General features: G+C 44.4%; 1 protein-coding gene and 1 pseudogene across 1 annotated transcript in view; both read right to left on the minus strand.

The window, feature by feature from the left end:
* The window catches only part of CTNNA2 (catenin alpha 2), a 613,234-nt gene that overhangs the window by 133,496 nt on the left and 456,630 nt on the right, over positions 1-23,108 (minus strand). The window lies entirely within an intron of this gene.
* On the minus strand, positions 720-2,919 carry LOC139320545 (alanine aminotransferase 2 pseudogene; annotated as a pseudogene).

Consider the following 23,108-nt stretch of genomic DNA (forward strand, 5'->3'; position numbering starts at 1 on the left):
AAACAAAAACAACCCCCCCCCCCCAAAAAAAAAAAAAACAAAAACAGACCTGTAATTTGAATCTTAAAATGTTAATGGATAAGCAAATCTGCATTGTTATGCTTGCTGGTGGTAAGAGGTGAGAGATCCTGAAAGCATAGGCATGAAATGCCACAGGAAGCTTAACTAAGGATACCGTTTTCAAGCCAGCATCTGTTTCCTTATTTGTTATTCCTTATTCATCATGTTTAAAATGTCCATCTTGGTTTTTGATCCATAGGATTTGATATTTGTTTGATGGAAGATTTCTTAGTCAGCTTAATTTTCTGATACACTGTACTGGTAGCAAGCACTATACAGGGAAAAATGGCATGAGGTGGATCATTAAACTACCATATTTTTCGGAGTATAAGATGCTCCGGACTATAACACACACCTACCTTTTTGGGGGAGGAAAACAAGAAGAAAAAAAATCGGACTCTGCCTCTGCCTCCCAGCAATTTGCCTCCTTGCAGCAAACAGCCTGTTTCAATTTCAGTTTCAGCACAGCCTGATTATTACAAACAGCTGATTATTGGTTGGATCGGCCTCCCGAAGATCAGCTGTTTCAGGTTGCAGAGATTGCTATAGCTATTGCCGCCTCCGCGTGTCCCATTTTCCGGGGGCCAGTGGGCGGGTGGGGCTACATTCGGTGTATAAGACACACCCAATTTTTTTTTTTTTTTTAAAGAGTCTTTATTTTAAGAATATTCCTCCAGAAATTTTATATGGAAATCTTTCACTTTCTTTCAATAAGATCTTTAGTTTCTCCGCTTGTGGGAGAATAGTCATCCTAAAGTGATACGTTCCTTCTCTTTGGCTGAACCCGCTTCCGGGTACAACACAGATTCCAGTTTCTTCTAAAAGTTTCATACAGTAGAACATGTCGGGAGCCATTTGATGGGCCTTTGCTATTTCAGTGGCCTTGGATGGGATAAAAATCCGTGGGAACGCATACATGGCCCCTTGAAGTGGGTTGCAGTGGAGCCCCGGCACTTGATTGAACAAGTCTTCGATGAGTTTGGCTTTCATGGTGAGATTATTCAAGACCGACTCCTTTTCCTTAATGAACTGGGCATAGGATTCTTCTCCGGGAACAGGGGGGTTCACCACGACATCCATAGCAGCTTGACCCGAGACAGGTGGACACAGACGGACAGAGAGGAGCTTAACTAGCTGCCCTTTAATTTCTGGATGCAGGTGTCAGACTTCGATGCTATCTCATAATAAATGAATTTCCAAACTGCCAATCTTTAAGGAAATCTTCTCTTTAATTGAGCACAGCAACCGGATCATGACTCGATGCGGACAAGACTGACCTTTTGCCCCCCAATCCCTCCCTTTCCGATCCCCAATTATCTGCTTCTCATTGGCTATCTTCCAAGTCACTCCACTGACTTCTTGTCTCGTCATTTCCCAGGAATGTCTCCCCCCTCCTCATTTCCACGACGACCGGGCTTCAAAGGGATTTAGCAGGCAAAAGTTCAGGGCTTATCTCTCTCCTCTCTATGTCAGCGGTGAGACGCTGACAGCAGGTTTATCACCTCCATGTAGCCTCCTTGGTAGCCACACTCACCCATGTAGCCCTTGGAAGTGGAATGAAAAGAAGCGAGTTCGACATTATTCCAGTAATTGGGTCCCATCTCGTAAAGGACTTTTTTTGAAGGAGTGGAACTGGCAGTTCTCCGAGTAGACGTTGTCTTGATACACCTCATCAGCCAGAAGAAACAGCTTCTCTTCGCAGGCAAAGTGTATCACCTCTTCCATACATTTTCTATTTTGAACTTGACCTGTGGGGTTTCCAGGATTAATGATGCAAAGAACCTTTTCACCCTCTTTTATGGGGGGGAAAAGTGCGTCTTATACTCCGAAAAAATACGGTATTACAAAACACTTGATGAATCAGTCTTGTGCAACATTTCTTCTAGACTTTCAAATATCCTGAACAAGCCACTTTAAAAACAAACAAACAACCAAAGCCTGAATATTGCATTTAAGGGTATCTGCTGATACAGATTAACAAAAGTTGGACAGGACCTTGTAGGTCATCTAGTCAAACCCCCCCAGACCAAGCAGGAAACCCTTCACCAATGATGGCGAACCTTTTCAGCACCGAGTGCCCAAAGCAGAAAGCGTGTGTGCGTGCATGCGCCGGAGCACCGGAAACTCAAAGAGCAGCTGGCCTTCTGGTTTTCGGCATGCGCATGCATGCCAGCCAGGTGGTGTTTGCGTGTGCCAGAATGCCAGAAACCCGAAGATCAGGTGGTCTGCGTGCACCAGAAATCAGAAGACCAGTGACAGTGCATGTGCCCAGAGAGAGGGCTCCGTGTGCCACCTCTGGCACACATGCACTAGGTTCTCCATCCTAGTCCTACACCATTTTTGACTGAAGGCAACTTCTGTTCCATGGGTTGATTGTTCTCCCTGTCAGAAAATTTCTCCTTATTTCCAGGTTGAATCTCTCCTTGTTCAGTTTCCATCCATGTCTGGCCTTCGGATGCTTTGGAAAATAGCTTGACCCCCCTCCTCTCTGTGGTAGCCCCTCAAATACTGGAAGACTGCTATCACGTCTCCCCTGGTCCTTCTCTTCACTGGACTAGCCATGCCCAGTTCCTGCAACCGTCCATCATATGTTTTAGTCTCCAGTCCCCTCATCATCCTGGCTGCTCTTCTCTGCACTCTTTCTAGAGTCTCAACATCGTTTTTTACATTCTGTTGACCATAACTGAATGCGGTATTCCACTGTGGCTTTACCAGTGTAGTATACTTAATGATGTATTTATCTGATGCCATATTTGTATTGGCATCCTTCAGTCTCAAGAGACTATGGTGTCGCGCTCTGGAAAGAGGTCCTAAAACAGCATCTGGTGTGACCAAAAAGGCCAATTCGAGAGTGGCCATCAATCCCTTCTACACTGAGGGCAGATACATTCGGTCCCCTGCCCAGCCCTCAGATTTCGCTGGTTCCGGGACGGCCTCTTTGCCTCGGCCTGCCGAACAAGTGTCTCTTCGAATTGGAGAAGGCCATGCTGCGTCTTTAGCCTCCAAGCTGAACGATCGGAGGTCAAGGTTTCCCAGTTGTTCATGTCCATTCCCAGGGCCTTCAGGTCCCTCTTGCAGATATCCTTATATCGCAGCTAAGGAGCCTGTAGTACAGTGGACTAAAGCACTGTTATTAACATCTGCTGCTTGCAATTACTGCAAGTTCGAATCTCGCCAAGGCCCAAGGTTGACTCAGCCTTCCATCCTTTCAAAGGTAGGTAAAATGAGGACCCAGATTGTGGGGGGCAATAAGCTGACTTTGTATAAAATATACAAAAGGATGAAGGCTATTGCTTAACGCATTGTAAGCTGCCCTGAGTCTCCGGAGAAGGGCGGCATATAAATTAAAGCAAAAAAAAAAAAAAAAAGCACTCTGCAATCTATATCACGGCATTCCTGTATAGGTAGTCCTTAACTTATAACCACGACTGAGCCCCAAAAGCTGTGGCCTCCCTCTGAGGCGCTTTCCCTGCACTAATTCTCCATACAGGAGATCATTTGGAATCTGACCATCAGCCATTCTCACAACATAGCCAAGCCAGAATAGACATCACTGTTTCAATAGTGTATACATGCTAGAAATTCCAGCACGTTCCAAGACTGCGCTATTTATAATAGCGCACAGTGCCATATTTGACAGTACAGGTTATTCGATAGGCCGTGATGACCTCTGTTCGCTGTTGGTCGGCTGCCTTGAAAAAGTTTCTCCTGTCCATCTTGCAGATGTCTTCATTCATTCATTCATTCATTCATTCATTCATTCATTCATTCAATTTCTATAGCCGCCCATCTCAGCAAACGATTCTGCTACATGAAGCCTTCCTATTGTTATAGATCCCTTTTCTCACATAATTCACTTTGGTTATGATTTATGTTGCTTTCTCGTACAATCTCTGACAGGGTAGCAGCATTTGTTTGCTAAATCCAAAGAAGTCATTTGAACATGCTGGATCTCGTTTGTGTAGGCTTAGCCCTGGCTTCGATGTGACAATCAATTCCACGGCATTCAGGAACAATGTTGTCCGTCCATAAAGACATGCTTTTCCCCTTGTCACCAAAACCCGCATTTCGGCTGAAACAATCCCTCCCTAATGAATTCTGAACCCTGCAACAACAACAACAAAATTTTAGAATGAATTTCCCAGGATTAGATAGCTCTTCTGTTTTATCTAAAGTGGTCAAAGGGGCATACAGGTAGTCCTCGGCTTACAACAGTTCATTTAGTGACCATTCGAAGTTATTGTTCTGACCTAGGCTTCCCCAAACCACGAAACAGATTCCTTGTCCCAATAAAAAAAAACCTTTTTATTAAGTTACTGTGAATTCCTCTCATTCACATCCAGCAAAGTCTTTCAAGGGAGAATTTACAGTCACGGATCTTATCTGGCTTGGAGAGCTGCCAGGCCGATATCTTCAAAACTTGGCAAGGAATCACGGAGAGTCACGAACCAATTAAGCAAACTAATTGTCTCCTGCAAACTCCCTTCCCCTTTCACTCCTCTTTTATTCTCTCTATGAGGGACCATTCATCGCTCACCTGTGGCTTTACTCCTGAGTCGACCCTTGTTCCTTAGCTGTTCTCTAATCCTGGCAGCTCTGCGCATGCGCACACTGGGAACAGGCTCTAGCAAACAGCCTGCCTCACTGATGTCTGATTCCGAAAGCAGCTGATAACTGGCATCTGGTCCTGGCCCCCTCTCTGCCAACGAAGCAGAGCTCCAGACTCCAGCACTGGCCCATGTTCCTCCCCAACCTCCTCACTATCCAAATCTGCTGCCAGCTCTGCTGGCAGTCCACAACAGTTACAATGGCACTGAAAAAAGTGAGTGATGTTAACTTTTTCAAATTTACGACCGTTGCAGCATCCCCCCTGGTCATGTGATCAAAATTCGGACGCTTGGCAGCTGACTCATATTTATGACGGTTGCAGTGTTTCTGTTGTGACCTAGGCTTCCTGAGTCATTAAAACACATGAGCAGTCCCCAAAACCTCTTTTATTGCAAAGAGCTGTGAATTACGTTCATTCACAGCTGAGTCCCAGTTAGTTGCAAAAAGTCCTTCGGGATAATCACCCACCTTTATCTCCCTTGACACTCTGCCAAAGACTTACTTGGCAAAGCCACACGGATTCCAGAATCAAACAGAGATGCTGACTGGGAACAGAATTAACAACGTTGCTTTCCTGCAAAGGGCCCATGTGCCTTTGCTCCTCTTTTAAACCTTATGGGAGGGGCCAATTATCTCTAGGCCTTACTCCCGAGTCGTCCCTTTTGTTTTAACTGTTCTTGCCTTCTGGCAGCTCTGTGCATGCACGCACTAAGAACAGGCTCCTCTTGTTCCTCTGCCTCGCTAAGGTCCAACTCTGGAGGCTCCGGAGGCAGCACGTACCTCCCAGATGGCCCTTCCTCTGCCTCCGATGCAGAGTCCTTGTCCGAGCCTTCCCCAGACTCCAGGACTGGCCCATCATCCTCACCACCCTCCTCACTGTCCGACTCCGCTGCCAGCTCCGCAGGCTGCTGGTGGACCACAACATCTACCAACTATCTATCTAACTTCTCTTATGTATTCACACAGTTTCCAACACTGCTGTCCTTAAGCAATAACTTTTCTTCAGAAAAATTAAGGTTTGTATTTACAGTTGATTACTTATTTATTTGTTTGTGAATGTGATAAGCCAATTCCAATCACAAATTGACTCTGAATGATGAATAATTCCCTTTGGGTAATTCAAATTAAAATCTACACATAAAGCATACCCCCTTTCCCCCAATCCACGATGATAGAATTTGATTTCTTTCTTTAAAAAAACAAAAAAACAAAAACAAATCCAGAACAACTCAGCAATACTTAAGAGCAAAAATCTTCCATTTTAATACAAGGATATCAACCGTAAACAGTGGTATTAATTTTGGCCGAGCTCATTTATGCGGATTTACATTCGGTAGCGCGGGTTAAGCAAGCCGCTCCATGTTCATTTCCAACGTTATATTTTATGCTGCCTTTTACCCAACGTCAATATCTATTTTGATCCATGGGAATAGAGAGAATATAAATTAAATGCATACATAATGTTTGCTGCCCATGCATAATTTATAAACAAACTTGCAGGCTCAGAGTGCTCGCCGGAGACGTTCGGGGACCTCGCTATAACTCGCCCGAAAGAAGCCTGTCTTAACTTTTTGATGTGGGCAGAGAAGATGAAAAGGCTCAGTTACACAAACTTGCAAATTCTAAAACTTTGTCATGTGCAAACCCCCCCACCCCAAAACCCAGAATCCATGGAGAATCAGAATAAAAGAGTCACAGAATTGAAAAGGAACTTGGGAGATCTGGTCCAATGCGCGGCCCCGTTGCGAACTGGTAGTAAAGGTAAGTAGAACCCACCCCTGCTTTGGATGGTCAGATAAGGCCTCAAGGGGAGGTCAGTGCTGTTTTCTGCAGTGCAAGGATTCTAAGCTAGGCCCCTTCTTAACACTGCCTTCCACTCTGGCTGGAGATTCTATCACATTTTTGGGTCAGTGCACAAACAGGAAGTCTTGAGTGGATCACACCAGGGGTGGGTTCTAAATTTTTTTACTACCGGTTCTGTGGGCGTGGCTTATTTTGTGGGCGTGGCTTGATGGTCATGTGACAATTCTTTAGGATTTAGCAGAGATACTGGTCTACCAGGCTTTTAACTGCTGCAGAGCTGTACCGGTCTACTCATTTGTTTATGTTGTGGCTCCGTCCTCCGAGCCTATCTTATCGGAGGAAGAAGGCTCCGAACATGAAGGAGAGGAGATGGCCAGGCCTCCCTCTCCAGGACCCTCCTCTCTGGCAATGCCTCAGGTGTCTCCCGAAGGAGAAGAGATTGGCCAGGAGCCAGGTGTTTCCGAGCCGTCGGATAGTGACGAAGAAACATTGTGGTTGGACCCACGCCAGCGTCGGAGAGACAAGCGTGCGCAGCAGAAAAGGAGGCGTGCCAGAGATTAAGCTGAGTCACTGGACCACACCCTACAGGCTATAAAAGGGAGTGTGGTGGCCATTCGGACTCTGTGACGGGCAAAGCTAAATCTCTGGCGAGTCACTTTGCACCTTTGGACATTGTGGATTTAATTACTCTTGGACTATTCAAACTGTGTGTATTTTGTCTGTGTTATCGGAGTAAAAGTTCTTGGCAGGCAGTTACGGAGTTGCTGCCAAGTTTCTTATCAGTGGTGTTTGAAGAGTTTATTTAACCCTCGGCTGGCTGGTTGGGTGCGTGTGTGAGACGGGGACAAAAGAGTTTAGGCACCGGTCTACTCATTTGTTTTTGGAGGCACCGGTCTACCCATTTGTTTTTGGAGGCACTGGTCTACTCATTTGTTTTTGGAGGCACCGGTCTACTCATTTGTTTTTGGAGGCATCGGTCTACCACCACATTGCCTTTTAACACTGATCAGCTGTAGGGCGGCCCCTTTGAAGCCCTGCGGCAAGAGTTTAAACAGTTTTTTTTCCTTCTAGCCGATCAGCTGGGACTCGGGAGGCAGCAATAGATTGGGGGCGGGGGCCAAATAAAAGATAAGAATAATGTGGGGGGCGGGGGGGGCGGGAGGGCTCAGCTCCCTAACAAAGAGAACTGGTTCGGTGATGTCATATCGTCACCGTTACCGGCCGAACCGGGCCGAACTGGAACCCACCACTGGATCACACACTTGGACCTGTTCAGTTTTCTTTATACAAACTTATCACTATGTTTTAGCATTTATATTACACACACACACACACACACACACACACACACACACACACACACAAAACCCCAACCACATAAGATGAGATGGTACCCTCTGCCCCACTGAAACCCCAGCTCAGGTGTTCCCAAAGGTGTTTTTTTTTCCCAAGAGGTAACTGGACTTTCTTGTTATTCTTTGAAGATGTTCCGTTTCGAAGGGCCACAGGTTGGGGACCCCTGATCTAAACAGAGGGCTTTTTAGCTGAAAGACTATGTTGTTTAAAAATATATATATATATTGGGAATTTCCCAGAATCTGAAAAGAACTTCCCTCTTCAAGATCGATTTGACGGGGTTTACTTTGCTTGATGCCGTCTGTAAATTTAGCATTCGGGTCCTTTAGCTCCTTACAAGAGGGACCTGTTCGGCGACATGTCACATTTTAAAATCCCGCCTCGACACTTCCTTACTCGGTAATTATTCTATCAAAGCTGTGAACAATTTGTGAAGGTCTGTGAAGACTCAACATTTTTTTTTTTTTTGTTCCCCTTTCACCTGCCGGCACTTTTCAAATTAACTAAGATAATAATCTTCCAGAATTAAGTACCAGCGCTTCTGACTTCTGTTATCAAGCAATTTTGTTCTTTAATGGGCACTTACTTAAGTCTGCATTTTTTTTCCGGTTTTTTTTTTTAAAAAAAGTTAACTCAGCAATGCTGTTCCACTTCTCTGCGATGGAGGGATCTGTATTCTGGTTTTAAAAGTACAGGCGATCCTCGACTTACAACAGTTCATTTAGTGACCATTCGAAGTTACAACGGCACTGGGAAAAGTGACTTGTTTTTACACTTACGATCGTTGCATCTTGGTCACGGGGTTTACATTCTGTTGTGGCTCCGTTACCTGAGCCTGTGTCATCATCAGGAGAGGACTCCGAGAGTGAAGGAGAGGAGTTGGCAAGGCCTCCCTCTCCAGGACCCTCCTCTCTGACAATGCCTTCGGTGTCCGCCGAAGGGCAAGAGATAGGCCCGAGGCCAAGCACGTCCACGCAGCCACAGATGGACAGTGATGAGGGTAATGAGTCTTGGCTGGATCCACGCCAGCGTCGCAGAGATAAACGCGCGCAACAGAAGAAAAGGCGTGCCCGAGATTAGGCTGAGTCACTGGACCACACCCCACAGGGTATAAAAGGGAGCGTGGTGTCCAGTCAAACCTTGTGATGAACAAAGCTGAAAGCTTCCACGCCATACTGCATTGCTGGACTTTTGCTATAGACTGGATTATCTCTGGACTTGATTGTAATTATTGAGCTGCTTTCCTTTGATGTATCAGAAGTGGGGAGAAGTTATCTCTCCTCTTCGTAAATAATAAACTCTTGGCAGGCAGCCACTAAGTTGTTGCCAAGTTCCGTTATCATAAGGAAAAGGATTTTGCCGGCTGGTTTGGTCTTTAACTCTTGAACGTCTGTTGGTGTGTGTGCGTGGGGTTGGGGACAGAACACATTCAGATGCTTGCTAGCTGGTTCATATTTATGACAGTCGCTGTGTCCCAGGGTCATGTGATCTCCTTTTGTGACCTTCTGAAAGTCAAGGGGTAAGCCGGATTCACTTAGCAATTTAAATTAAATTAATGTTTAATTTAAACAATTTAAATTAAGTGTTACTAATTTAAGAACGGCAGGGATTCACTTAAACCAACTTGGCGAGAAACGTCATAAAACGGGGCAAAAAACTCACTTAACAAATTTCTCACTTAGCAACATCAATTCCGGGCTCAATTGTGGCCGTAAGACAAGGACTGCCATAGGTGGTAGTGAAAAAAATGCAAACCACACACCACAGAAATCTTGTATTAATGTCATGGAAGTTAAATGGATTTAAGTTTGACGTCATTTTATTGGCAACGTGCTTTGCGTTTTAAAAGAGTTATTTTCTGATTTTCTTTCACTCTTTTTTTTTTTTGCAATATTTTTTTTAAAACATGAAATACAGATAGTCTTCAACCTACGACCACAATTGAGCCCAAAATGTATATGGTCGTAAGTGTGAAAAATGGCTATGTCATTTTTTTTCAGTGCCATTGTAACTTCAAACAGTCGCTAAATGAACCGTTGTAAGCCAAGGAGTACCTGTACTGCAGGGGTGGCCGTGGTGGGTTCCTCCTGGTTCGGCCCGGTTCGGCCGAGCCGGTAGCGGTGACGATATGATGTCACTGAACCGGTTCTCTTTGTTCGGCAGCTGCCCGCCCCCATGTTATTCTTACCTTTTATTTGGCCCCACCCCCAATCTATTCGCTGCCTCCCGAGTCCCAGCTGATCGGCTAGAAGAAAAAAAACTGTTTAAACTCTTGCCGTGGGGCTTCAAAGGGCCGCCCTACAGCTGATCAGTGTTAAAAGGCAGTGAGGTGGTAGACCAGGGCGCTCGAAAAACAAATGGGTAGACCGGTGTGCTCCAAAAACAAATAGGTAGACCGGTGCCTCCAAAAACAAATGAGTAGACCAGTGCCTCCAAAAACAAATAGGTAGACCGGTGTGCTCCAAAAACAAATGAGTAGACCGGTACAGCTCTGCAAGCAGTTAAAAGCCTGGTAGACCAGTAACTCTGCTAAATCCTAAAGAACTGTCACATGACCATCAAGCCATGCCCACAAAATAAGCCACGCCCACAGAACCTGTAGTAAAAAACTTTAGAACCCACCCCTGAGGGGTGGGATTCACTTAACTTTCCCTATGAGTGTGACCCATAGATGCACGCGCCCAGCCTTTCACACATGTGCTTTGCTGGCGCATGCGCCCAGCCTCCAAAATGTGTGTCAGGATTCCAAGGAACACCCCCAACAAAATAAAGTTCTGAGGCCTGAGGTTCCTCAAAGTTCCAATTTATTAGAAATGTCATGTTGGCACATCTGGGAAAACCCGAATCTGAAATCTTCCAGGTTTTCCACACCCAGATAAGAGTTCACAGCCCTGCCCCACACCCACAAGTTCATCACATTGTCCAATCAACTCTTCACACTCCACCGGATATAATCTTCAGGCAGTCTCCATCAGACGCAGGCAAAAGTCCTTGAACACAGAATGTTGTTATGACTAACTTTCTACCCCTCCAACAACAACTCCCTCCTAACTTCCACAGCTAAAATATGTGGCGGTTAAGAAGCAAAAAAGAAAATTGTCTTCCAAAACTGACAATGTGGCTAAATAGGATGGCATAGAGCCGGGGTGGGTGGGCAGGCCGACCCGTGATTTCCGCTACCAGTTCGGGCAAATCAGTCCGAACCAGCTGAATATCACCTCTGCTGCACTGGCTATTGCTTATTTTCTTATAATAACTGTTTTTACTCTGTATCTCTCACTGAAAAAAACACATCCAAATTTCTTAATCATAGCCCTCTAACATATTCTTCAAAAGTTTTTCATGCTATTTAAGGTAAATATCACTTTTTTTTTAGGAAAAAAAAACATGACTAACTTAAGTCTTACTCATTTAGATGAATTTAGTCTAAGTATGAATAATTTTGAGTCTACCCCCGAGATGTAAGAACACCGACAGATTAAAATCCAAGAAAGTAAATGAGGAATTAAGTCATTGGTTAAATTTGTTTTGGAGATTTTTAACTTATACATTTTTCAAGAGTAGTTATCAATATTATATAGCATTTTTATATTAATATTTTAAAGAAAATTGCAATTTCAGAAGAAAAAAACGTTGTGGAAGAGTCAAGCAAATTTAAAATCCTCAGAGCTATGATTTATCAGTGAGCTGTTTGTTTAATAGGTCAAAATAACTGATATTATAATGCCAACAACTGATAGGATCTATTACAATTCCCTCAATTATTCATTACAACCAGGTTCTCCCATATAATTTAAGGGTTAAGGCTAGAAAGTGGGAGACTGTGAGTTCTAGTCCTGCCTTAGGCACAAAATCCAGCTGTGTGACTTTGGGCTAATCCCCAGGAGACGGTGAGTTCTAGTCCCACTTTAGGCATGAAAGCCGATTGGGTGACTTTGGGCCAATCACCAGGAGATGGGGAGTTCTAGTTCCGCCTTAGGCATAAAAGCAGGCTGGGTGACTTTGGTCCAATCACCAGGAGATTGTGAATTCTAGTCCCACCTTAGGCATGAAAGCCAGCTGGGTGACTTTGGGCCAGTCACCAGGAGACTGTGAGTTCTAGTCCTGCTTTAAGCACAAAAGCTGGCTGACTTTGGGCCGATCTCCAGAAACGTTGTGAGTTCTAGTCTCGTTTTAGGCACAGAAGCTGGCTCAGTGACTTGGGCCAATCCCACTCTCTCAGCCCAACCTACTTCACAGGGTTATTGTTGTGGAGAACAAAGGAAGAGTAAGATGTGTTGAATAGCCTGCTGCCTTGAGATATAAAATTACAGGCAGTCTTCGACTTAGAAGAGTTCATTGAGTGACTGTTTGGAGTGGCAATGGCACTGATAAAGCGACGGATGGCTATTTTCACACTTACGACCATTGCAGATCCCTGTGGTCAGGTGATCAAAATTCAGCCGCTTGGCAGCTGACTCCTATTTATGACGGTTGTAGTGTCCCGGGGTCATGTGATCCTCTTTTGCGACCTTCTGAGGAGCAAAGTCAACGGGGAAGCCACTTACAAACCACGTTACTCACAAGACAAATCATAAACAGGGGCCAAGCTCACTTAACAAACGTCTCACTTAGCAACTGAATTGTGGTCGTAAGTCGATGACACCCTGTAACGCTAAACAGGTAGGACTGTGCTTCCTTTGCTTAAAAACAAACTTATTATAGGGATGACTGCTACGATTTTCATTTGTGTCCAGTCTTAGGATTGTGAGAACTCATGGCAACACCAAATTCAGAGGTGGTATTCAGTTGGTTCAGACCGGTTTGCCCGAACCAGTAGCAGAAACCGTAGATGGGTCCGCTCACCCGCCCCGGCGCTAGTCCATCCTATTGATGCACATTTTGAAGCCGTGCACATGTGTGCAAGCCACACATGTGAGCACAGCACATTGCACGCACTCACATTTGCAAACCGGGAATAGGGAAAGTAAGTGAATAGCGCCTCTAAAGAAGGTCTGTGGGTCACGTGTGTGTCTTGGAATGCAAATTGCGCGCTGTTGCTTTAAGAACGGACCTGGAAAAATCATGGCTCTTTGCTGCCATTTGCTCTGGAAGCATCAATTTACTAGACAAGCTTTGATTTTCCCATCGCAATTGCATTAGAAATTCAAATGCATCGTCTCCATGCCTCCACGTCGCCTAGGCCTCTCTTTCCATCTCTTAACTTAAAAGCACCATAAATTTCCACCTGTTTTGGTTCGCAAAGTTGCCTTTCCTTTGCTACAGGAGTGAACCAAACTGTCCTTCAATTGTTACGGAGTTCAAATCCCACAAACTTCAAGTTTTTAGGATTTTTTGGGGGGGATTGGCGGCTTAATACAATCTAAAGAAAAGAGCAAACCCCCCCCCCTCTTCTAGCACTGATGATGTTACCTAGTTTGGTAATGAAACGTCTGCAAGAAAACCACCAAGCTCGGAGAGCACCAAGGACCCCACAGTTCAACCCCAAGTAACAAATATTCTCTTCTATATCGGTTAGAGTCTACAGGTAGGCCTCGATTTACAACCATTCGTTGATATTTACCAATCCCCTTTTGCGACCTTCTGACGAGCAACGTCAATGGGGAAGCCTGAGTCATTTAATACCCAAGTTTATTACCTTATCAACTGCAGTGTTTCACTTAACAACTGTGGCGAAAAAGGCCGTAAAATGGGGCAAAATTCCCTTAAGAAATATCTCGCAGAAATTTTGGCCTCAAACTTTGATCGTAAATTGAGGACTGTCTTCCACTTGATAATGTAAGGTATATATTCTTACCCAGCTTCCCAAACACGACAAACCCTCTGAAGTTAACTCAATGATTCCTTTATTAGGAGCGCCAGCAGTCCAGGCAAAAAGTTTCTGTCTCAGCGCAGGCTAACAAGTCTGTCCAGCAGGGAGATGAATAGTTGTCTGCCACACCTATTCATCTCCACCCCCTGCCTTTTATCCCCAGAGGTAGGGTGGGGCTTTGCTAGCAGCGGTGGCTCTTCTGTCCAAGGACCAGCCCATAGATTTTCACTGCTCTCCTCTCCTCTGCCTTCTGCGCATCCATGCATCAGGCACTGGACCCAGCTGTTCCTTCTCTTCCTCATCAGCCGCCTCCAGACCTGATGGCTGTTGACTCTCCATCTGAGGGCTGACGGATGGCCCAGGCTCCGTCTCCGTCTCTGTCTCTCTCTCTCTCTGCCAGCCCCATTCCTTCTTCCCCCTCGGAGCTCTCAGGTTGCCTCGATGCTGACCCTCACTCCCACGCCTCCTCCTCCTCCTCTGATTCGGCTGTTGGAGGGGGCCGGCTGCCAACAGGCCACAACACTTAGCAGCACATATTTTTTTGCTCAAATTTTGGTCGTAAGTTGAGGACTGCCTTCTACTTGATAACATAAGGCAGAGAGCAATTGGTTGCTCGTCGTCGTGCGTTTCTCGGTTTTGTGTATAGATGAATTTTACATAATGTTCGGGAGTTGATGACTAGAGGTTCACCATGAATAATTTAAGTGTAGGTTGTTACTCCTATAAAAATGCAAAAGATCAGAGTTTTGAGACTTTTTTCTGAAACTCATCCTCCTCAAATCAACTTTCTTCTCCATGACTTTATAGCAAATGTTCCTCTCCTGACAGCACGAGCAGCATTGCTGCTTTTAGCTCTCACCCCCGTAAGTTCATCCTTTATTCTGAAGAATATCCTACTCGAAAATTTACATTGGTTGGCCTGGCTGTTGCCAACAAAATTCAACAGGCTGTCTAATGCTTGAATGGGAAGCTTCTTTCTTTTGAGAACTTCTGTCTTTTCTTCGTTTGCCTGACACTTGTCGGTGCCGTCCCTGCCGTCTTTTTTTTTTTTTTTAACATTGGTGTCAGTCTTGCATTGTGAGATGTAAGGGCATTGATCACACAATTATCATTGGCTTCCTGACAGCTCAAAGAATTCTTCAGATGGAAAAGTCAGAATAAAGAAAATCAAGTTGAAAGACAACTGTTTAACTTGTGGGGGTGGGGGGAGAAAAATATGGCAGACTAACTGTTGCTTTGGTAGTGAGCACCGAAGTAATAAGAACCTGCATTCTTACAACTTTTGTTGTTGCTGTTGTTAGTTGCGAAGACCCATCGTGGCCCCATGGACAATGTTCCTCCAGGCCTTTCTGTCTTCTACCATCCTCTGGAGTCCATTTAAGCTCACGCCGACTGCTTCAGTGACTCCATCCAGCCACCTCCTTCTCTGCCGTCCCCTTCTTCTTTTGCCCTCCATCGTTCCCAGCATTAGGCTCTTCTCCAGGGAGTCCTTCCTTCTCATTAGGTGGCCAAAGGATTTGAGTTTCCTCTTCAGGTTCTGGCCTTCTGAAGAGCAGTCAGGGTTGATCTCCTCTAGGACTGACCGGTTGGATGGCCTTGCAGTCCAAGGGACTCGCAGGAGTCTTCTCCAGCACCAGAGTTCAAAGGCCTCCATTCTTTGGCGCTCAGCCTTCCTTATGGTCCAACTTTCACAGCCAGACATTGCAACTGGGAAAACCGTAGCCTTGACTCTACACACTTTTGTTGGCAGGGTGATGTCTCTGCTTTTTAGTATGCTGTCTAGATTTGCCATAGCTTGGAGGCCCGAAATATCACTTTGAAACTCAGCACACATGTTTAAGCATCACTGCTATCCAGGCTCCAGAGGAGCCTGGATAGCTCAGCAGACTAATGCATTGTAATTTAACTCCAGCTGTCTGCAATTAGTAAGTTTGAATCTTGCCAGGCTCAAGGTTGACTCAGCCTTCCATCCTTTCTAAGGTAGGTAAATTGAGGACCCAGTTTGTGGGGGCAATAAGCTGACTTTGTAAAAATATACAAAAGGATGAAGGCTATTGCTTAACGCATTGTAAGCCGCCCCGAGTCTCCGGAGAAGGGCGGCATATAAATCAAATTAAAAAAAAAAAAAAAACCTGCTATCACTGCTAATACTACAGGTAGTCCTCGAGTTACGACCACAATTGAGTCCCAAATTTGCATCGCTGAGACAGTGGATGAGTTTTGTCCCATTTTGCCACTTTTCTGGCCACAGTTGTGAAGTGAATCAGCACAGTGTTTAAACTAATGGGGTTGTTAAGTGAATCTGGCTTCCTCATTGACTTTGCTGGCCAGGAGGTCGCAAAAGGTGGTCACAAGACCCCCAGATCCTATGACCGTTATAAATGAATCAGTTGCCATGTGTCCAAATTTTGATCGCGTGACCATGGGGATGCTGCAATGGCCATAAGTGCGAAAAACGGTCATAAGTCACTTTTTTGAGTGCCATTTGTAACGTCAAATGGTCACTAAATGAATGGTTGTAAATCGAGGATTACCTGTGCTATATGTTTAGGAAGAATTAATTCTACAGATGAAAGTCAACTATTATCTCAGGAACTTTCCCGTCTTTCATTTAACAGGCAAGGACAATCCAAAATAAAATATAGTAATGATTTCACTTGAAAACAGAGTGGCTTACTTAAATACAGGTAGTCCTCGGCTTACAACTTCCCTCTCCTCCCCAGCAGGTAGATTAGTGGCTATGGCTTTGGTGAATGAAGGAGCAAGGGATTGCAAGATTGACTGGGAAACTGTCATGGGACATTGAAACTGAAGATTCCATTACCGCGGCAACAGCCAATCATATTGAAGCAGCCACACTTTTATTCCCTCAGGAGTCATAGATCCTGAATTCTGTAAATGAGGCCCTTTGGCTCAAAAATTGTTGCCCTGTGAGGCACCATTTCGCCTACTTAAAGATCACAACAGCAAGAATTTTAGTAGTACACAGCTACAATCCTTACGATAAATATGATTTGATTCCTACCACCCCCTCTCGATCGCTTGCTTTCACTTTTTTTCTAATCCAAAAGGGTGGCTTTGAAGGCCGATCCATTTCCAGGTTTCTCTCGACGGTTTCCGCCAACTCCGTCTGAAGTTTTAAAAGCTATCGCTTGGGTCAGAGGGAAACAATTTCTCTTCACAGCGCTACAACTCAGCCGTAGCAACATGGATGTTAAAGCCTTGAGAGCTGCTTTGGTGGCAAAAAACCTCTTTCTCAGTTTCCGATAAATATGCCTCGAGGCTAGAGATTTTGCATGCCCGATGCCAGAGTCAGCAGTCGGATTTTTGCAAAGGCTCCAAAGGAAAAAAAAAATCCATTCAAGTATTTATTTAAAGCCTTCGAATCTGGGAAAGTAGCAGTGATCCATATCGAGAGACGCTTAATTCAGGCCTCGGATGACGTAAATTAACTTCGTGCAGTCCAGTTCTCAGCCACCGCTCCGATTGACCTAATTTATTATTATTATTTTCCATTTGCTAAATTTATTTGCCGCTTATCTTGCTGTGGGACTGCAGGTTGTCCTCGGCTTATGACCACAATTGATCCCAAAATGTCTGTTGTTAAGTGAGACATTTGTTAAGTGAGCTTTGCCCCATTTTTTGCAACATTTCTTGCCTCCGTGGTTAAGTGCTCACTGCAATTGCTAAATTACTAATCCGGTTCTTAGAGCTTCCCGCTTGATTTTGCTTGTCAGAAGGTCGCAAAAGGGGATCACATGACCTTGGGACTCTGGCAACCGCCATAAATATGAACCAATCCCCAAGCACCTGAATTTGATTGTGGGGATGCCGTTGTAACTTCGAACAGTCACTAAATGAACTTTTGTAAGTCAAGGAGCACCTGTAAATGATCTTGGTTTATTGCTCCATGCCTCTCTCACTCTCTCAGACATAAAACACACACAAAAATAATTGTAAAGGAAATCAAATACTGGGAACGAGGTGGGTTTCAGATATCGTTACCACGGGTTCGCCCCGTGTGTGCACGCGCACTTAGCACATGCACATGCACCCGGGCTTCCTTACATGTGCCTGGCCTCGAAAACATGGTTAAATAGGATGGCTTAGTGCCAGGATGGGTGGGTAGGCCCACCCGCGATCTCCGCTATCGATTTGCCCGAACCGGCTGAATACCACCTCTGAATTCCACCAATCTCTGAAAAGAATGAGTTTGTTTTGACAATGTGTAAGCTGTTTCCTTTATAGAAGAAACTCGGAAAAGTCTTAGACATTGTATCGGAGTGGGTGGGTGGGTGAAGGATAAGAATAAACCTGTCAACCAGTGGTGAGTTCCGACCGGTGTTACCACCGATTCTCTTCACGCATGGGCTTTGCGATCCACTCTGCCGCGCCTATCAACTGAGCTAAAAAATGAGAAATAAAGGTAGGAATAATGCGGGGGCGGGCGGGAGGGCCCAGCTCCCAGTCAAAGAGAACCGGTTCGGTGACGTCACATCATCACCACTACTGGCTCGCCCAAACCGGACCGAACCGGGAGCAACCCACCACTGCTGTCAACCCTGAAGATTACATATGTGTAGCCATATTATATTTTAGCCTTTCTCTATTTCTTCTTAGTTTTAGGTTTGCAAGTAAAGGAACTTAATAGTATTTCAGGCTCGCCACTCTCTTAACTTTTGAAAGGGGGGTTACTTAGATAAAGGGGGAATGTTATATATAGGTGGCATTCCTTTCCTGTGGGAACAGAGAAGATGCCTGCAGCTGGAGGAAGGTGGAGTTTGGAGTCACCGGACTGATGGACTGAGAATTGATTGGAGATTGTGACTCAGGGGGGAAGTTTCAAACTCTTGCTTTTTATTGGGTGTAATTCCGGATTCAGGCCGGAGTCGGAATTACATCAAGTCTTTGCCAATTTGATACGTTCCTAATAAATAGACTTTGATGGAAAATGGGCTTTATTTCATGGGACATGTTACTTGGAAGCTTGACAAACAAACAAACAAACAAAAAAAAGCCACAGAAGTGTCCAAGAATATATTGGGGGAAAGAACAAACCGCAGTCAATTACAATTATGAGACAAAAATCCACAACCTGGGAGTGAGTTATGGAACATCCTGTCCTGGGCCAGACAGAAATGCTAAGTTTGAAAGCACAACAGATGTTAACACGAGCGACATGTTACAAGCGTTACCTGATATATTAACAGGATATAGTTTAAATTATGATAGTTAAAGATGTAATGCAGTGGTGAAATCCAATTTTTTTAACTACCGGTTCTGTGGGCGTGGCTTGGTGGGCTTGGCAGGGGAAGGATACTGCAAAATCCCCATTCACTCCCCACTCCTGGGGGAAGGATACTGCAAAATCTCCATTCCCACCCTAGTCCAGGGGAAGGCTACTGCAAAATCCCCATTCCCTCCCCACTCCAAGGGAAGGTTACTGCAAAATCCCCATTCCCTCCCCACTCCAGGGGAAGGCTACTGCAAAATCCCCATTCCCTCCCCACTGCAGGGGAAGGATACTGCAAAATCTCCATTCCCACTCCACTCCAGGGGATGGATACTGCAAAACCTCCATTCCCATCCCACTCTGGGGCCAGCCAGAGGTGGTATTTGCCAGTTCTCCAAACTACTCAAAATTTCCGCAACCGGTTCTCCAGAACCTGTCAGAACATGCTGGATTTCACCCCTGATGTAATGTGATAATTAATTGCACACCTGTCAGGTCCAAAAGATCAGGTTCATATCTGAAAGTTCAAATGAACTGTCACTAAAAGCCCACGCACAGGAATCTTCTCAATTAACAATTAACACCTGCTTGGAATTAGATCAGGATCAGTGACTACCAAGGGATTCTTGGCTAAATTCTCTTTTAACTCCACCTCCAGGTTCTGCCGTCCCTTCTTCGACAATTCCCAAAATAAGGAATCTGATTTTTTTTTATGTGTGTGAGAAATTCTGGCTTTACTGAGCTTGGGGTTCAGAAAAGAGAATTATATTACATGGAAAGAAACAAATCTATCTTCTTGGTGTTAAGAAATGCAATCAAGATTTGCATTTTATCCATTTCTGAAATGTCTTTTCCCAAAATGAGAAGCCGGAGCAAATAGTTTTCTAGACAGTTTAGACTTTAGTGATGAATTTCAGGCATGGATTAATATTTTATTGATGCTCTATGCATCTTTCTCCTTTTTCTCTTTTACTTCTTGTGTGTACTACGTTTCATTTCGTACCGTATCATTAGCGATGCTTTATTTTTATTTTATTTTTTTGTCGCTTTGTTATGCCTCGCTAGTAAAATGTAAAAATTAAAACCAAACTAAACAAAATCAAAAGAAGCTTTTAAGTGGAACAAGGTTTTAGGTTTTATGAGCAGCTTAGAATTCTTCAAGATTTCTACTGATTAATTTTTTTTTATGAGAACAAATTTAATTGCAGCTTCACAGATGAATAGATGGTCTGAAACAGGTGATCGTTTAGGTTCCATGCTGTCCCAAATTTTGAGATGTATTTTATAGCTTAATAAATAAAAATAAAAAGAAATATGGGTAGCCCTTGACTTACAACCATTCGTTTAGTGACAGTTCAAAGTTACAACAGCACTGGAAAAAGTGACTTACGATCAGTGGTGAAATCTAAAATTTGTTACTACCGGTTCTGTGGGTGTGGCTGGGTGGGCATGGCCATTTTTTTTTTTTTTTACTTTTAAAACTATTTTTTCTACAACCTCTTCGGCGAAGAGGTTGTAAAAAAAATGCTTTCAAAAGGCTCTGACGATCCCAGCTGAGTTGCCTGATCGGCAGAGGCGTTTTTTCTTTTAAATGCCTCTGACGATCAGGCAACTCAGCTGGGATTGTCAGAGGCATTTAAAAGAAAAAAAGCCTCTGCTGATCAGGCAACTCAGCTGGGATCATCAGAAGCATTTAAAAGAAAAAAAAAGCCTCTGCTGATCAGGCAACTCAGCTGGGATCGTCAGAAGCATTTAAAAGAAAAAAAGCCTCTGCCGATCAGGCAACTCAGCTGGGATTGTCAGAGGCATTTAAAAGAAAAAAAGCCTCTGCTGATCAGGCAACTCAGCTGGGATCATCAGAAGCATTTAAAAGAAAAAAAAAGCCTCTGCTGATCAGGCAACTCAGCTGGGATCGTCAGAAGCATTTAAAAGAAAAAAAGCCTCTGCCGATCAGGCAACTCAGATGGGATCGTCAGAGGCATTTAAAAGAAAAAAAAAGCCTCTGCTGATCAGGCAACTCAGCTGGGATCGTCAGAAGCATTTAAAAGAAAAAAAGCCTCTGCCGATCAGGCAACTCAGATGGGATCGTCAGAGGCATTTAAAAGAAAAAAAAAGCCTCTGCTGATCAGGCAACTCAGCTGGGATCGTCAGAAGCATTTAAAAGAAAAAAAGCCTCTGCCGATCAGGCAACTCAGCTGGGATCGTCAGAAGCATTTAAAAGAAAAAAAGCCTCTGCTGATCAGGCAACTCAGATGGGATCATCAGAGGCTTTTAAAAGCATTTTTTTCTACAACCTCTGAAGGTCGTCTTTGATGATCCCAGCTGAGTCAAAGCCTTTAACGATCCCAGCTGAGCCACGCGATCATCATCATTTTTTTTTTTTACTTTTAAAAGCATTTTTTCGGCTGAAGAGGTTGTAGAAAAAATGCTTGTAATTTTTTTTTTTTTAAAAAGTCTCTGATGATTGCGCAGCTCAGCTGGGCATGGGGGTGGGGCAGGGATTTTTGCTACCGGTTCTCCGAACCACCCGCCTCCATCGCTAACAGATCAGGCGATCCGGTCCGAACCGGGAGCATTTCACCCCTGCTTACGATCGTGGTTGTCGCACTTATGACCATTGTAGCATCCCCATGGTTATGTAATCAATGATTCACTTAACATCTGTGGGGAGAAAGGTTGTAAAATGGGACAAAAATCACATAACCATTGTCTTCCTTAAGCAATATAAATGTGGGGCTCAATTGTGGCCGCAAGTCGAATATTCCCTTGTATCGAAATATACAATGTTGTACAATATACAACAGGTAAAAAGAAAAGCAATTCCTTTTAACAAACCCATCCACAATTTCCAGCTGCTTTAAAAATAAACAAAGGAGAGATTTTGCTTACAGCATAGCTATTAACTGAGATGGAATACAAAATAGTCTGATTTGTTCACAAGGCTTTCTGTCAGGAAACGGAAAAGGTGACGGGACACTTTACAATTCTTTTTTTATTTTATTTTATTTTATTTCCCCAAGGGCTGTTTTCCCTCCGTTTTGCAACTTAAAAGTTTATTTCAAAAGCTGCTTCCCGAAGAAGTTTCATTCTTCTTGCCACAAAAGAAGAGGGAAGTCAACCTATTCTCCAAAGCACCTGAAGGCAGGACAAGAAACGATAGAGGGAAACTAATCCAAGGAGAGAAGCAACCTAGAAGTAAGGAGAACTTTCCGAATGGAACAATTAATCAGTGGAACTCCTCGCCTCCAGAAGTCGTGGGTGCTCCAACACTGGAATTTTTTAAGAAGAGATTGGAGAATTGAATTTAGACAATTCCGGTTTCTCTGAAATGGTATAGGGCAGTGATGGTGAACCTTTTTGGTGCCCAAAGTGCGCATGCAAAACCCCAAAATGCAATGTGAGCCCCCCCCCCACACGTGCCCCCTCCACACATGTGCCCCGTCCCACCCCTCACCCATTTTTGGCTTCCAGGTTGGTACAGGAGGCTTTCCAGGCCCAAAATGGGGCACGGGGGGGCACACTTACCCGCACGCACCCCCAAAATGCAATGCAAGTGCCCCCGCACATGCGCCCTGCCCCTACACACATGCGTGCGCATGTCCCCCACGTGCGCCCTGTGCATGCATGACAGAGACCGAAGACCAGCTGGCTGGTGGGAGGCACACGCACATGCACGGTGGAGCTGGGCTGGGGCGACGGCTGGTGTGCCCACAGATAGGGCTACGTGTGTCACCTGTGGCACGCGTGCCATAGATTTGCCATTGTGGGTATTTCCTGCCTGAGCAGGGAATTAGACTTAACATAACATTTTTTAAAAAAACATTTTTAACAATTTAAAACAATTTAAATTGGGGCCGAATTAATATATCTTTTTAATTGTTTTTAATGTTTGTATTGTATGTTTTTAGGTGGCTGTACACTGCCCTGAGTCCCTCGGGAGAAGGTGCGGTATATAAATTCGAAATAAAATAAAAATAAAATAAATAGAAGATCTCCAAGGTTTCTTCCCACTCTGCTGTTCTGTTCTGTTCTGTTCTGTTCTGTTCTGTTCTGTTCTGTTCTGTTCTGTTCTGCTCTGTTCTCTTCCATTCCATTCCATTCCATTCCATTCCATTCCATTCCATTCTACTCTCTACTCTGTTCTATTCCTATTCCCATTCCTACTTATACCCTCTATTCTGTTCCATTCTGTTCCTATTCCCTTTCCTACTCCTACTCCCTATTCTGTTCTGTTTT

Source organism: Pituophis catenifer, unplaced genomic scaffold (genome assembly GCF_029215685.1).
Source record: "Pituophis catenifer annectens isolate HBS135680 unplaced genomic scaffold, rPitCat1.0.hap2 SCAF_8, whole genome shotgun sequence".
Lineage (NCBI taxonomy): Eukaryota > Metazoa > Chordata > Lepidosauria > Squamata > Colubridae > Pituophis > Pituophis catenifer.